This window comes from Manis pentadactyla, chromosome 12 (genome assembly GCF_030020395.1).
Source record: "Manis pentadactyla isolate mManPen7 chromosome 12, mManPen7.hap1, whole genome shotgun sequence".
NCBI classification, from domain to species: domain Eukaryota; kingdom Metazoa; phylum Chordata; class Mammalia; order Pholidota; family Manidae; genus Manis; species Manis pentadactyla.
The window spans coordinates 29,269,969-29,286,630 of record NC_080030.1 but is presented as its reverse complement, the minus strand read 5'-3'; the positions used below and the strand labels follow the sequence as shown (position 1 = coordinate 29,286,630).

General features: G+C 48.2%; 2 long non-coding RNA genes across 2 annotated transcripts in view; one reads left to right on the top strand and one right to left on the bottom strand.

Moving 5' to 3' along the window:
* LOC130680128 (uncharacterized) overlaps nucleotides 1-15,265 on the bottom strand; it is a 39,397-nt gene extending 24,132 nt beyond the window's left edge. The window contains exons 1-3 of the long non-coding RNA XR_008993160.1: nucleotides 14,350-15,265; nucleotides 12,399-14,114; nucleotides 11,896-11,978 (exon numbers count right to left, since the gene is read on the bottom strand). This is a non-coding gene — a long non-coding RNA (uncharacterized LOC130680128). The remainder of the gene's footprint in view (nucleotides 1-11,895; nucleotides 11,979-12,398; nucleotides 14,115-14,349) is intronic.
* Nucleotides 13,986-15,636, top strand: LOC118932739 (uncharacterized). Its single transcript, XR_008993164.1, has 2 exons — nucleotides 13,986-14,096; nucleotides 15,259-15,636. It is a non-coding gene; the product is annotated as an uncharacterized LOC118932739 (long non-coding RNA).
* Nucleotides 15,637-16,662: the final 1,026 nt, after the last annotated feature.

Below are 16,662 nucleotides of genomic sequence, written 5' to 3'. Positions count from 1 at the left end.
GTCTGTGAGCAGCCGCTCAGACTGGGATACTCGCAGGCTGTGCGCGCTCAGGGGCCAGAGTCCTCCAGGAGGGAAGTTTAATTTAGCATTGCATTTTAACCACAATCAAAATATCTTTATTTGTCTTAGATTGCGATGAACATAAAAGCACCCATTATTCTGCTTTCCGGGTAAGTGCTGAGAAACCAATCATGTTCTCAAAGTTGAGTGGTGAGACTATTAGCCAAGTAACCACAAAAGATGAAAACAGGCAAGGTGGGCATGACACCCTTGTCCACAGAAGCAGCACTTCTGTAAAAGGCGAGTTTGAATGTGCGCTGTGTGTGTATCCTTCAGCAAGAAGCCCTTTTCCAACAGGGAGATGCCCATGAACCACACCATTACCACGGGCATCGGCTGGGCTCCAAGACAACGCCCACCAGAGCACCCACCGAGCGCCTCTATGGGAGCATCACAGGATATACTGCAGCCCGGTTGGGTGAGGGAGAGGGCACCCACATCCCTGCAGGGGCCATGGCAGGCCTTGGGAGCAGCCTGCGCCCCAGAGAGACAAGCCTTCTCCACCCCGCTCCACCACCCCTGCTCTCTGGTCCACAAGAACAGATGGACTCGTGAGAGGTGTTTGGTTTTTTGGGTTGTTTTGGTGTGTAAAACATCGGGCAAGTGTATGTAGGGAGGAAGCAGCATCCGGAATCCACTGAAGACATGCAGGCGTCAGGACTACACCTGTGCGTCAGAGGGCGGGGCAGAGACATAGCCCTCCCAAGGCCGTCTACAATCTGCCTGCCTGAAACATCATTTGCCTCAATACCTTTATAAAAACATATGTCACAAACCCTAATAACTGTCAGATGATATCTGACCACATGCCCTAAGACTCACACCACAGCCCAGAGAACCACAGGAGCTCTGGCACCTGCCCTGGGCACCTGCTGTCAGGCCGCAGGGGCATGCCTGCCCAGTTTGGTGAGACCCCAGGGAGCCTCGTCATTCCAGCCGCAGTTCAAGCTTGGTTCTGTTCCATTCTTGTCTTGAAGGACATTTAGCAGCTAATAAACAGGAGCAAAATGAGCCCAGCTGTAAATGGACACTAACTAAATTACGCCCGTTTTACCTGGGAATACAGCAGGTGTTCCAGGAAGATCAGCATTGAAGACCAGGGCCAAGTGGTTAGCTACACTGCAGGCCAGCTGCCGGCCATCTCCTGCTTAAGAAGTAAGACATGCCCCCTTAACAATCACAACTCACAGGAATCAGACTTGCAACAGGTAAAAGGTAGAATTTTAAGTTAACTTGATGTTTGCTTTCTCATGGAGCAAGAAAACCTTAAACAAGCAGGTAACAGGGTTTACTCAGCTGCCCACTGGCCAGCACCGAGGTCTGTGGGCCCAGGCCCCGTGGAGGCCCCCTACCTGCCAACAGCCTGTACTGGGGAGGACCCCGAGGAGCAGGAGGAGAGGCCAAGGGCCAGGCAAGAGCCAGTGCGGGACCCAAAGCTCCTGAGCCCCTGGGCGTGTGCGCTCAAGCCTGGGGCTTCAGGTCTCCATCCACATGCTTCCTGAGGGCCATGATCGGCTCAGCAGCTCTGGCTAAGCACTCCCTGAAACAGAGTGGGCTTAAATTACAGACGCCCCATAATATTTAAACCTAAGGACCCTGCTTGTATAACCCTGCTCAATAAGCAGGCACAAGGGTATTTATTGATAATATTACATATCCAATCTCTCAAAATCATTCAACAATTCTTTGACCAGAATTACATGAAACAGAATTTGCACAGTTGCAAATGATGATAATTAGGAATGCACTAATGCTCCCTGGGCAGCTGTCTGGCCCAGGACTGCTGGGGGTGAGGTGGGTGCCCTGGTATGCAGAGGCCTTCATCTGCCCTAGACTGAGGGCAGAGGCACATTCTCCCTGGAGGCAAACCTGCTGGCAGACACAACGTGCACATCTGAACACAGAGCTCGAAATGCAGGGCCAGCTTGTGACAGCGCCTCCTGACTTCCTCCTGACTTCCCTTAGAGAAATGCTGAGGTCCAAGAAGCCTAGTAAAGGCCTTTGATGCTCATGAGGACAGTGGTGGCCACATGGTTGGGAAGCGCTGGGCCCCCTGGAAAGGCTGTCTGCAGAGGACAGTGCTGACACACAACATGCAAGTCAGCCACTGAGCAGCTTTTTTCAACCCACCAACGAATGAGATGACCACGTCTCTGGGAAAAGTTGGGGACCACCATGCACCTGCTCTTCACCTGTGATAACCCTTGGAAGTTCATGGGGGAGACCCTCATGTCCACAAAGCACCCACCTGTCTGAGCTCGCCTCTCCAAATCTGGGCCTAGAGCTGTGGGAGGCTGTGCCAGGGGCCGCAGGCTCGAGGGACTGAGCCCAGGCTTTCATCTGGACTCAATGCCAGGTGACTTTAAGTCACCAAGACTGTAAAAATCTATTTCAACAGAATAAGGGGGCAGAATAAGAGACTCACAGAGGCAGCAAAGTACCAGCCCTGAGACCTGCATACTTGAATACTGGACACAGTGCACGGCGGCCCGGCCACAGACCACAGCAAGTTGCCTGCTGTGTTTGGTGGGCAGAGAATGCTCCAAAGGGGGTTCCCTACTTCAGGAAGGTCAGAGAAAATGAAGATCAAAAACCAGTGGACAGTGAGGTCAGAAATATGGTGGATTTCCCCATTCACATGTGTAATTTTATTCCATCAAATTCAAATACATATATAAAAATATAAACTCTCACATTCAAAATCATTGAATTACTCCTTAAAATACACTTTTACTCCATAGTGCCAAAAATCTATGCATTTTAAATAGAAAATGCCAAGGACTTCCCATGTTTAATATCAACTGACATGAATACTGTGATGACTCTGGACTGCACTAAGACATTTTACTTTACAGTAATCTACAAATGGGGTATATCTACTATAAAGATAACCACATTGCCAGTTTCTAAAAGAAACCAAGGAAGACTCAGGAAGGTGCCACTGCAGCAAGGCAGCATGGCCCCCCTCAGAGCAGCCACACTTTTTGGCAAACCCCACTTGTTCAATTTCAGTGACGGGTCATGCAGCCTCCAGGTGACAGCAAGGCCACAGGTAAGGGGGCCAGTCAGGTGCCCTCCATGTCCTTGCCTCCTCAGTCCCAGAATCCAGTGTAAATTGGCATGAGGCCACCTGTCACCCTACACTGCGCTACAGAAGCAGAGAAACACAGCAGGGCTGGCAGTCGGCAAGGAAAGTGGCTATGCTGCAAGCTCCTTAGTCTGAGCCACTGAACAATGAACTTGGTGCACCTGTGCCCACCACCCACGCTCAGTGCAGGCTAGGACGGCCCGCTTTGCAAGCCTGCCTCACAGCAGGCAGCGCCGTCCTCTCAGGGTCAAACCTGGTAGGTGCTCGTGCGAGCCTTTCTCTGAGAAACTCTTGCCTGCAGCCAGGACACTGTTTGGGTCCTCACCAGCACTGCCACCTGCAACCTCTCAACAGGCCCCCTGAGCCGACATCAGACAGCTTGCTCAGCCCTGAGAGCCGGGCTCCTCCGAGCACAGATGACCACCAAGGGCATCTGGCTTGGGCACAGCCTCAGTGCTCCTGACCTCCCGGCAGGGGAGCAACAGGCTGGAGAGCATCATGGCACCGGGCAAAGCCAGCACGGGCAAGCGCGTTCCAACCCAAGGGCTGTGCAAGTACAGACCAGATGTATTCTGGGGCCCTGGTCTCCATTTGGATGATGTAACCTTAAAGTGTGGCCTGGGAGGGCCCTGGAGGTTCCCCCAAACACCTTCTTGTCCAGGTCAGTGGGGCCCAAGGAATTTGAGGCCTCGTCCACAGTCATATGACGGTGTAGGGCCAGTGCCATAAGGACAGCCCCAGGTCACAGGGCTGCCAGATAAAAGGACACATTTCTAGACCTGTGAGCTGGCCCTGGGCACTCGGAATTCACACCGAGCACTGTACCTGCTCAGATTTCTCTGTCCCATTATCCCCTATGAAGCTTAGGTGCTTAAGAGTAAGAACCTTATCAAGAGTAATCATTAGCTACAATACTTTCTAAAATGAAATTTTAACAAAAATTAAATATTCCTAAGTTGTAAAGGTGGGTAAAAGCAAGTTTTAAAAATGATTAATATGAAATAATTAAATTGGACTCAAAGATATACATATATACACATACTTGTGCATCTACGTACACACATACACACTTATAAGGTCTTATAATGGGAAAAAAATCAAAGTATTTAAAGGTCTCTTCAAAATTATTTCAAATTGATTTCAAGTGCACAAACCAGGTTACATACCATTTGTAACTGTTCTTGCATTTTGAAGATCTTTTACCAACATTTTTGATATTTGTCTTTGGTGAAAACATAGTTACACTGTGGAAAAATAACTATGTCACTCTCCAAGATTAAAAGTTCTAAGCTTCTTAAAACACCTGTATTTTGCAGTTGAAAATATAAAGACACAGATGTTTTCAGTGTCCCATTAGTAATAAACTGAATATTTAAGTACTTTAACAGCATTTTTCCAATTATAAATTTACATTGGCTATTTCACTACTGAAAAATACAGTGTATTTGGGTAGAAATTCTGGAAAAATATTATGCTATTTACTTACAAATTGTAGACGACTAGAAAAAAATCAAGACAGTCATTTTGCAAAGATTGCATTGTAAATTACCGATTGATCATATTTTGTGAGATTTGTGTGATTTATAAATTATAAAAGTCACTAATTCAGAATGCTCCTTGAGTACAAAATATGATTCTTATGAGATTGTTTCTTTTTGGAGCCATTTATATAATCGTAACAGAAGTCAAATTCATTTATGGACACTATTTTACAACTCTACTCAGAAATATAAGTGAAGGTACTGGGAAGTCACAGTGAATTCTCCCCTTAATAAACAAGATTGTTAAATACTGGTGGTAATTAAACAATGGCCTTACACCAGAGACACTGAGAAGACCATGCTGAGTCCTGGCCTGGAGCTGAGCCCCTGCATGGCCCGAAGACAGCCACTCCCCGCCTAGCTTCCCAGCACTCAGCAGGCAGCGCCTAGAGCCTCTGGCCACCATCAAGCCGGCTGCAGGATCCTCAAGCCCCCAGGTGCTGACGCAGGGCTGGGGCCTGGAGGAGGGGCCCAAGCCCCTAAGGACAGGAGGAAGGGCTCCAACCCTGCTGAGGAGGACCAGCCAGAAATGAGCAGAGGAGCCAGGCCAGAAAGGGAGAAGGGCACGTCAAGGCCGGCTTCTCTTCCATCTGCCCTCACGCTGCCCCAGGTGCCCGTGCTACATGTCCTGACCAGGTGACCCCATTTAAATCCCACCACCACCCTGTACTTTTCCTATAGTTCACACATCTGGGTTGGTTTCAGGGCCATCCATGGTCTGGACCCCCACCCTTTGGGCTTCCACACATAGCCCCACACTCAAGACATGCCTTCACAGTGGACTCTAGGAGTCCACATCTAACACAGCGGCTGAGCCGTCCACAGGCTTGGGGCATGGGCTGCTGTGTGATTTCACTGAGGCATGAATCCAGAGTTCATTCATCCATGCATCCGCCCACCACTGACCCACCCATCCACATCCACAATCCATCCATATATTCATCCATGTCCACCCACCCACCGAGCCACCCATCAATCCACTCTCCATCCTCCATCCCTCTATCCACACCCTGCATCCATCCATCTACCCACCCATCCACCCACCCAACGGTCACTGCTTTGTGAGAGGGTCTGAGGTGCCTGGCACTGTCCCAGGCCCAGGGGTTTGTAGAACAGATAATGAGCAAAACACAGCCATGCTCACCAGTGGTGGTGCCAAAGAGAGAGAAGCAGGAAAAGGCCGCAAGGGAGAGGTGGCAGAGGCAGTGATCTTATACAGAGCAGCAGAGATGGCAGCCTGGACACTGGGAGCAGAGAAAGGCCACCCTCGCCTCCCCTCACCAGTCCCCTATGGTCATCACTGTGGGCAGTCCAGGACAAAGGTAATCTGAGGCCTGGTGCACAGTAAGCACTCAGTGAATGCTGTGATCAGGACATTCTGTGGGCTGACTGCCACATTCTAACTGCCCTTCATGTGTGCCCACCCCTACACGGCCCTCGGGGACACGTTTCCAACCTTTTACGACACGGCCTCTATGAGGTGGCGCATTTCTGTTTCTGCTCTGACGTAAGTGGCTGGTGAACTAATTTACTCACTATGGTACAGAAGCGTTCCCAGACGACCTGACCAGCTGTGGAAAACCAGCACTGGTCCTTTGGGACACTCCATACAGCTGTGCAAAATGAGCATAAAGAAGCAGCAAATTACTGACCACTGCACATTCATTATGGACATGACAAAACATAGCTCCTTAAACAGACTCACATAAATAGAATGAATTTATGACTTGTAAATGTAAGGTTTCACACCTGCTGCCAACTGACCAGTACAAGCAAAGGCTAAATGAGGGCATTAAAGCGTAAGAAAACAACAGAAAAATGTTTTTCCCATTCCTTACGTAATCTGGAATTGCAGTATGTTTCATACACTTCAAATATTTAAGGATTAAAATGATAGAGGGGCATCTGAAGGACACTACACACTGCAGTGGCCTGGGCCACATGCAAAGCTCAGTCTATGTGGAAGTCTTACCATGGGACCCTAAAAACCAGCCAGCAGAGGGCAATCCCCTCTACACGTGGGTGTCAAATACAACTGTCTTGCCAATGGGTTTCAGACCCGGGCAAGTTCTCTACGGATTCAATGTGACCAAAGAAATTGACAGCAAAATGTTCCTGGGGTGAGAGGGTTATACCCAACTTTATTTCTAGGTGGCAGGTCAGTCACTAGAATCTCGTACACTCAGAGCGAGTCTGCATGCAGCAAGCCGGTCTCTACCTCTGGGCCCCTCTCTCCACACAGCCGTCTCTGTGGGTCTCTGCCTGCACAGCCATCCCACACAGTCCTCTGGGCCTCTGTCCTCAGCCCTGCCACCACTCCAGCCTCTACTCTGCTCTCTGGCAGCCTTGCAGCCATGCCACCGTGTCGTGCCCAGAGCACTGGGCAGAGCTCTTTATATAGAGTCAACAGCCATGTATTGCCCACAGGTGTGCACTGAGCTAGTCAACCAGGGCCAGGTGAGAATCCTGGCCACGGTGAGAACCCTGCCCTCGGGAACTCTCATTTTATCGATAACAACCTTTCTACAAACAAGAACAGCAATCATCTTAAATAAATTCAGATTTCTCTTCTATTATTCTCCTTATTATATGATGACTAATAAGAAAAGTAAGTCACTAAAAATAATTACATCAGTGCATTTTAATGGCAAGGAACTTCTCAACCTATTTTTAATGTAAGTTTTCCGCAGCACTGCTCACTGACAGCCCTGACAGTGCATGAACTTACCACAAATCCTTACAAATCTCAAAAATGCTTTCAGACAAAAGAAAATTTTGCCAGAATTAGTTATTTTTACATGCATTTATGCTTGGTATTCACTATGGATATTCTGTAAATAAAATGGCTTTAGAAAAATAGATAACTGAATATTGAGTAATTCTAAAAATAGCTCTCTTCTCTTAACAAAGAAATTCACTTGTTTCTGGCACTACTCTAAACCTGGTAACTTGAACCATATTCCCATCAAACAGCAAGTGAGCCAAACGAGCAGAACATCCACATGAATTCATGTGATGAGGAGCCACAGAGGGTTCCCGACTCAGTGGCTCACAGGAGGCAGAGCTCCGCCTGGCCGGGAGGCGGCCTAGGGTTGGGTCCGGACCAGCACCGGACGGAGCCAGGACACCTTTACCGCCTCAGTGCCAGGGAGGGAGGAAAGCATCCTCCAACAAAAACAGCCAACAGGAAAATATTCTCAAAGTAAGATGAAAAAGCTACAGGCCCAGTGTCCTTGATTATGAGAACACCTTTGAATTACTAGAATGAAGTTCATAATACATAACTGCATATTATTTTAATACATGCTTTAAGCAATAAAATATAACACTTTCTCACATATGCTTTTTTCATTATTTCTATTTGCTTTTCTAAGTACAGGTGTGCTGATTTTTTTATTATGGCATTACTATGAATCAGTCATCTTCATGAATTTTCCATGTGAATATTTTCCAAACAACACATAAAAGGGTGATACAATGCCAACACTTCGAAACTTCAACACTCCCTGGATAAAGAGAAATTTAATCTCTGTGTTAACCTTGTGTTTATACAGCTGTTCTTACTAAAGGCTTTGTTCTAAAATCTAAGTACCATTAGTTGTGAGGCATACAGAGCTCATCCTGCAAGGAATTTTGAGTAAAAATATATTCATAGTTTTGGACTATTATCTAAACAACTTAGTATTATTTCAACTATTAGCAATTTTAATTTATATTTGTTATTCACCAGTTTTTCAAAAATACTTTAATAGGAATATATATATATAACATAAAATTGTTTGGGGTATTAAGGCCACTATTCAAAAGAGTTTTTACATTGCCCAAGAATATCAAGGTGATGCCGGAGTTCTTGTTTGCAGAGTCGAAGAATGAACTTAGCAAACAGTCAAGGTAGGAGAGCCAGGGAGACTTTTATTGAGAGAGACAGTGAGAGGACAGACAGAGCTCCTGGCCCTAGCCAGGAGGGCACAGGAGAGCCCGGAGTGATAGGCGGTTGAGAGACAAAGAGCTAGGGATGCAGACCCACCAGATGGTCTCTAAATGTTTATCTTTAAAGAGACACTAAGTTTCTTATCAGGTTTCCAGACTATTTTGCAGAGTTAACATAAGAAATTTACTACTTTGATTCTTTCCCAGAAGAGCAGTTTCTTGGTTTGGGAGCGTATCAATCAAGGCTGCCTGTCCTGCTCTCAAGGTGGGCTGAGTTACTGTCTGTTTGTTAAATAATAACCTCACTTCTTAACTTCTTGGGTGTTAATATGCAATCCCATCTTTAAGGTAGAATCCTTCCTGCCCTTCACTATGTTGTTTATGGCTGGACCTGCCTGCTATATTAATGCCCAGGTTATATCATATGACTTGATTAGGGGCTGGAGGAGGAAAAGCAGCATCTGGGCAAAGTTAAAGAAGATAAGCTGGGCCTTTTAGCCTGATTAGGCTAAAGTAAATTTTACAACAGCCTCATTTAATTGACACAGTGAAGACATGGGCTGTGCTGAGGTACTTTCTTATCTGGGGGATGTTCAAATGTTCCAGGCCAAGTTATTCCTTTTTAGTTTTAACTGATCTTCACTGAAGAATGCTTATATTCCTAGGTTGATATTTTTCTTTAGAGAATTAATGTGACTCTGACCTTGCTTACTTGTTTAATATGGAGTTTTGGTAGGGGTCTTTTTCTAGAGGCCCCCACCCTACTCTGACTACACCCACGGTCCCTGTCTCAAAGGTACTTGGAGCCAATGAACAGCAAACTTAGTTAAAATGGCAAATTTTGTGTTGTATGTATTTTAACACACTAAAATAAGAAAACAAGTACACATAAGAAACAAGAAATAAATGAACAGAATACATTTTTAAAAAGAATATGAAAAACAGACTTTTAACCATATGGATAAAGCACAAGATGAAGACATGCACCTAGTGAGGATGTTCAGCGTGTGAGACAGGCGTGAAGAAGCAAGTCTGCAGGCCTGGTGACCGGCCGGGTCAGGGCAAGGGCATGGGCAGAGCAGGAAGGCAGAGCCCTAGGCTGCCCAGCAGGGTGGGCAAGGTGGGGTAAAGGCAAGAGGCTGGAGGACGGGAGAGAGATGGGGCAGAAGCAGCTCAGCCCCCGTCCCGGCAAGCGCACGACCAAGGACAAACCATGGCTCTGAGCGCTGCTCAGAAGAGAGGCCTGTCCTCAAGGGCTGCGGGCATTTGACACCAGCCATGCAGGAGTGCCATGCGGCTGCCTGAGCCGAGCCAGGTCGTTGGACCTGGACGGATCAGGCTGCACCTGGGAGGCTGGGAGACAGGGAGACAGAGACAGAGACAGAAAGAAGGAGACACCAAACAGCTCAGAACCAGGGAGAGAGCTGCTCCCGAGGGGCCTGGCCAACAGAGACAATCTGGTGAGTGCAGCAAGAGGGATGCTGAGTAAGGGTTGGCACCGCTTTCCCCAGAAGGGCTCCAGCTACGTGCAGGGGCGGGAGCAACCCTGCGAAGTGGCCAGGCCTGGAAAACAGGCAGACATGAGGACATGACTTTAGAAGGTTTAGCGAGAAGGGACAGAGGGCTAGGCAGGTGTGGTGAAAGGCTGGCCACCAGGCAGAATGGCCCATGCAGCAAGAGTCCAGAGGTCCCAGGGGCCTGCAGCAAGCCCGTCCAGATGCACAGGGCTTCCCACGGGAGCAGGGACCCTCGTTAGAACTAGGAGGTTAGGTAAAGGCAGAAGATCAAACACCTTTATTGTTTGTTAATTAGTCAACCTGAGGCACCTGTGAGTGGGTCCCTAACAAAGATCCTACAGTGGAAGTCAATGGAATGTAATGAGGTCCACCATCTTAGGACAGAAACCAATTTTAAAATTATTTCTTTGTAAAAAGCAACATATGGATGTGTTTGCATGCTGCTTACAGTAAAGCAATGAGAAAATATTTTTGAGACCATCAGGCATAATGTATATGCCTGGATAATACAAGCTACCAAAGAATGTCATTTTAATGTAACTGCACATGGGCAGATTTCTAGAAAAACGTATATATTTCCTGTAGTATGCAGGGTTGAGACAGAAGGATGTTTGGGATTTGTTTTAAACTTCTTCAGCAACGAAAGATTGTTTTCATGATAAATAATTATTGAGTGTCCACATGAACCATCACTGTTCCTGCCACTAGAACTGTTAGGCAGGAAAATAGATACGAGTGGGGTGGAAAGAGAACAAGGCCAGGAAAGTCCACGGAAAGACTCAGACTTAATCAATTACAGCTCAAAAGGCCAGGAGCAACTTGGCCTGGAATGTTTGAATATTCCCCAGATAAAGGAGGGTACCGCAGCATAGCCCATGTCTTTATTGTGTTAATCATACAGGCCCAGCTTATTTTTTAACTTTACATATATGCTGTTTTTTCTCCTTCCAGCCCTAATCAAGTAGTTTGTAAGCTAGGAAACTAATTTAGCATGCAGGCCCAGCCATAAACAACATAATAAAAGGTAGGAAGGAGTCCTTCTTAAAGATTGTATTTTAATACCCAGGAAGTTAAAAATGTAAGATTCTTAACTTACTCTTTAGCAAACAGACAATAACTCAGACTACCTTGGGGGCTGGGCAGGCAGTGTTGTTTGATATGCTCGGGACTAAGACTCCAGAGAAATCAGAGCAGGAAGTTGCCTGTGCTAAGTTAATTCTAAGTATTCAAAGACCACTTAACAGGTAGGTCTGCACCCCCAGCCCTTAGTCACATTCCTGAAGAATCTTTAAAAGGGGGAACCTCCAACCTTTTGGGGGGCTCCTCTCTCTGAGGTCACCCATACTTTTTAAGTGTGTAACCTTTTAATTTTAAACTTTCTCTCCCCAATCATTCAGGGCACCTCTCCATGCTGAAGTGGCGGTACATTTTCTCTCTTTCAGTAACTTTAAATAAAACTTTCACTCTGCCCTTCAGTTCTTTGTTGCGGCAGGGACAAGGACGGAGGAAAATACACAATGCTCCACCAACAGAACCATCAGGGTTTTTAAATGGTTTTGAACTCCTATGAATCATACCCAACTCAGGAAAACCCCAAATGGCACGTACAAGGCGTGAGAGGCAGAGCGGGGAGGGGCAGGGAAGGGCCACAGTTCACCTCGGCCCTCGTGCATCCAGGACGGGGGGACAATGGGGCCGTCAGGGAATGAGAGAGTGGACAGCTTTTGCGTTTTTATATTTCAGAGCACACCATACTCACCAGATTGTTTTTGACCAGCCGGCTTTGTACTTTCTTCCTCAACAATTATGAAATACAGCGGAGAAGTTGGTAAGACGTAGGAGCTAAAATGAAGACAGAAATCCATACGGTGAGAGCAGACTGCACAGGGTGGTTGTTCAAGGACACATACATCTTAAGTACGACAGTTACGAGTGAGTCACCCATGCAGAAATGCATGTGCGGTAAGTGGAAGTCAGGAAAACAATCGGGCTTATTCTTTTCCTTCTAAGACAGAAAGTTTTGGTATTTTTAATAAAAGTGCTTTTATAATTTATATTCTATCTTGAAAAAAAAAAAGGTGTTTTGCACTAAACTGAACCATTTCATTTTCAGCAAGATAAAGCGATGGCGTGAGCAGTAATTTCCTTCTAACCGGACCAGCAGTCTGGCATTCACTAAACTTCCTTTACCTCTCAAGATAAAAGGAATCTGAAACCCTACAAACCGACATGCCTCAGGCCTCTGTCCCGAGGAGCCCATACCAGACAGCACAGAGAGGTCCTCCCCTCAGTGCAGGCGCGTCTGAGACCTCAGCAGAGCCAGCAGGTTGATTTCCAACACGGCGACCTTACTTCCAAACAAGGACGTGAGCAGGCACCCCGCCTGCGGGAACAACAAGCTGGAGCTGTAAACACAGCTTCTAAGAATCAAATCCATTACAGTTACATAGTTGTCACAGCGGTAACAGTAGTAGCATAGTGCTGTGTGATTCGTAGAACTTTCACTTACAAAAGCTCACCAGTAAGCCAGTTTATCATACAGTGTGGAAGATGGTGAGCACAGAGCAGCCGTCCTACAGGGCGGAGAACAGCGCTCTGCAGGCACTAAGTGCAGCTGGTGTTGTGTGACTGACCTTATGATCACTGGCGCTGCTCATCATAGCACACGATCCAGCCACTTGAATACTGAGGCTCCGAAAATCTGAATTTCCAGCAAAGAGAAAGAACAAGCGATGTTTAGAGTAAGTGCAGGGAGCTGACTGCCTGTGGACACGTGCAGCACCAGGCTGCAGCCTGGCTCAAGTCCCACAGACTCCGGTCAGTGCGGGGAGAGCAGGCAGAGCCTCCCAGAGCACACAACAGGTCTCCGACACATGGCTGACTGAGGAGACAGCAGCAGCAGGCCGCTGAGGGAGCAGCAGGTGAGGGTGCGCAGAGGCAGGTCTGGGAGCTCCAGGAGCGCCTCAGCCTGCGGCGCTGCACAGGCCCAGCCCCTCCCCAAAGCAGGGCACCAGGAGCCCTCGAGGACAGAGGATGGCTGCATCTAAGACACTGGCTGCGCGCTGGCTGCCAGGTACACAGGGAGCAGCGGGGCCTCTACAGGAGGGCACCACCCCCCAGACGCGGGCCTGGGACTGGTGAGTCAGGGAAGCAGGGAGTGTCGGTGGCTGCCCCACCTGCTGGCAGGAGTGAGTCCAAGGGCAGTGGTGAGGAATGGGAGGACAGAGCCACGACTGGACAAGAGTAACACAGACACTGAGCCCAAAGTGCCTGTGAGGCTGTCCGGGCACGGGCGTCCTGCCTTCAGAGGGAAAAACTGACAGAACTGACTTGGGAGTCCCTACCAGGGGCACTGGGAAGACCAGCGGCACTGAAGGAAGGCACGTCCCTCGGAGCCCCCACAGAGACAGAGAGGGCAGTGCAGGGAAAATGGAGATTTCTGACCAGGATTCCCGCCTGGCCTTAACAGCACCCACTGTGTATCTATATGAAAGCCCGTGTGCACACCTATGGGATGTTTACGGGAGAGAGAGCAGCTGGTCAGTCACAGGAGTACCGGCCCGTGGAGGGATGGAAAAGAAACACCCATTCTTCCTCCCCTCACTTCCTGGTACATAATTGGTCAGGCCTTCGCCAGTCGCCAGGGACCTGCCCACAGAGCTCCTCCCAGTGCTGGGGCTGGGAAGTAGGAGGCTGCTGGGAGAACAGGGAGAGGGCCAGGGAGCCCCAGTGCTCCTGGTGCATTAGGCCAGAGCATGGGACCAGGGAGCTTGGAGAGCTTGGAGGGAGGCCTGGTGGGAGACAGAGGAGAGCACGGGGGCCTATGCCTGTGACCTGCACCAGCCAGTCGGCTCCCATCGACACCGGCGGGCCGGGTCAGAGCTGCTCCACATTTCCTGGATCCACTTCCAGTGAAGACGACCAAGTCAAACAGCCACACCCAGGGCCACCTCCACTCTGGTATGTGGGGGTTCACTTCTGCAGTCACAAAGAGGGGAGTGCTGAGTCCTCCAGCAGAAATAATCTCATTTCTTTTATTAAATAGACTTAAAAATAATTGACCAAGCTTACCATCTGTAAGGCTTAAAATATACAATCCTAAAAACACAGTTATTATTAGACAAAAATAACTTGGTTTTATTTGAATCATTCTAAGAAAAAGAACCTAATTTTAAAGGTTTTCTTTGTATGGCATTATAAACATCCATCATACAATCCACATGGGGAATTTAGGAGGGAGAGATCACAGCATGCCAGTCTCAAGATCAAAGTGTCACGTCAACCTTCTCCCCTTTCCCCAGGCCTGAGGAGGGGAGCCAACTCTCTTCTAGGAGGAGAATTACTGACAATCTGAGATGTGAAATTAAAATGACCCATCAAGGAAAGCAGCTGACACAGTGAGATGTTGTAGGAAGTTATGTTGCTCCAGTAACTCAGATCATGAGTCAAGAAAAACCCTCAGGCTTATGCGTGGTAAAGAACAAGGTTAGAAATGCAAATGAGACCCCATATCATGAAGTCTGTTAAGGGAAAAAGATGGAGCTTCAAGCATAGAAGCATGAAACGCGGAGGGAGGTGGTCAGCCTGTGGTGTAACTCTGCTCCTAGCATGGGTGACCACAAGACGGGCACTTCCGGGAGACGTGAGGAAAGCCAAGATGCACAGCATCAGGAAAAAATAGATTCACTGGATAATGGTAACTTGGGACCTACTTTAAAAAGAGGTATACACAAACCAGAAAAGGAAGCACAAGCAAAGAAATGTGTAATGATACAAACATGAAAGATGCCTTTGCTGTGATAGGAAACTCAAGGGACCGTGTCAGCCTTGAGAGGGTGGCTAAGCAGACTGGACCATGAAATCCCACCTGCTGCTTCTGTGACAGTTTGGCAGATACCAAATGTCAGAGCAAAGGGCATGATGGAGATGTGGATGAGCAGACAGCCCCAGGCAAAGGGAAGACAGGGGATGGGTCTGCCCTCCCCCACCTGCCCAGCACAGGGCCCTGGTTGCTGCGTGGGTGCTGGGAGTGTGGCGTGGGAGGCCTGAGGGACATCACCCAGCAGCCACACGGACTGGACTCACCCCTCCTGGTAAAGAAAATCTCTCTCTTCTTCCTTAGGTCAACAGGTGTCACACAACGATAATGATGACCTTCAACCAAACTGAAGATACAAACCTGGAAAGCAAACACGCGCAGACACATAACTCTCACAAAAGGCGCCGAACAAACAGCCAAATGTGAAAATGGAGCAGCAGACAGGAAAGCAAGTCTACCAAGCCCCAGAGACGCCCTGGACCCTTCTATGGTCTCCGAAGCCCGTTCTTAGCTCGCCTGCTCCCCTCACACACCCCACGTCTCGGAGTGCTTTTTCACATTGGCACGTTGCTGGAGTACAGAGGTCAAGTTTTAGGGGGCTTCCAGCAGCTACAGGACCAGTTTCTCCTAGAGTCCACACCCAGCTCTCTGCACACAGCCATGAACACACTGACACCTCGCTGGGGTACAACACACAGGTAACAGCACTCAACTTTATTAAAAGAAAAATATGATCTTAGTTTCCAAAATGTGTCTAACACTGTGATTTATAACAAGTATATCTGTGGTCTGAGACCCTGATCCCGGCTCCAAACTCCTGCAGTCTCCTGTGGTAAGAGCCACACAGGCATCTTTTCTTTTGCTGATGAGCCGACCTAGTGACGGTCTCAGTTGAAATGGGAACTTTCAGTCCACCCCTGACCTCCTGGAAGGGGAGGGGCTGGAGGGTGAGTTCAGTCCCCAGTGGCCAAGGAGTTAATCAAGCACGGCTTTGCAACGAAGCCTCCGTGAAGTCCTGTGGTATGGGGTTGGTGGCCTGCCAGGTTGGTGAACAGTCCACCAGGAGGGTGACAGTCCCCAACTCCAGGGAGACGGACATTCCCTGGCCTCACCCCTGTATCTCTTCACCTGGGTTCATCTGCCCTTTATCACATCTCTTAATGAACTGGTAAAACATGTGTGAGTCACTCTAGCAAATTAATCAAACCTGAGGAGGGGTCACAGGAACCTCCAATTTCTATCAAGTCTGACAGAAGTCATGGGTAGCTGGGGACCTACTTCTTACAACTGGTGCCTGGTGGGGAAGGGTGGTCTCGTAGGACTAAACCCTTAGCCTGTGGGGTCTCCAGGGGGACGGCGTCAGAATTTCAGAACTGAGTTAAATGGTAGCACACCTAGCCGGTGCTGCAGAGAACTGCTTGGTCAGGGAGCACTCCCGCGTCTGGGGATGAGGCATGTCGGAGGGAAGGGTGGGGTGTGAGCAGGGCAGGACCCCCACAGAAGGAACTGGGTTACTTCCTAACACATCCTCCCTAAAATATATCACCAGCAACTTTTATAAAAGAGAATAGTATACATGCTTTGTGAAGTAAATCTAAATTGCTCACCAAAAAAACTAAGTTTTGAAAGAGTATCTCCAAACCTTTCAAAGTTCATGAAGCTCACACGAATGGTTGTAGTTAGGGGTGGCTCTCCACGCGGGCCTCC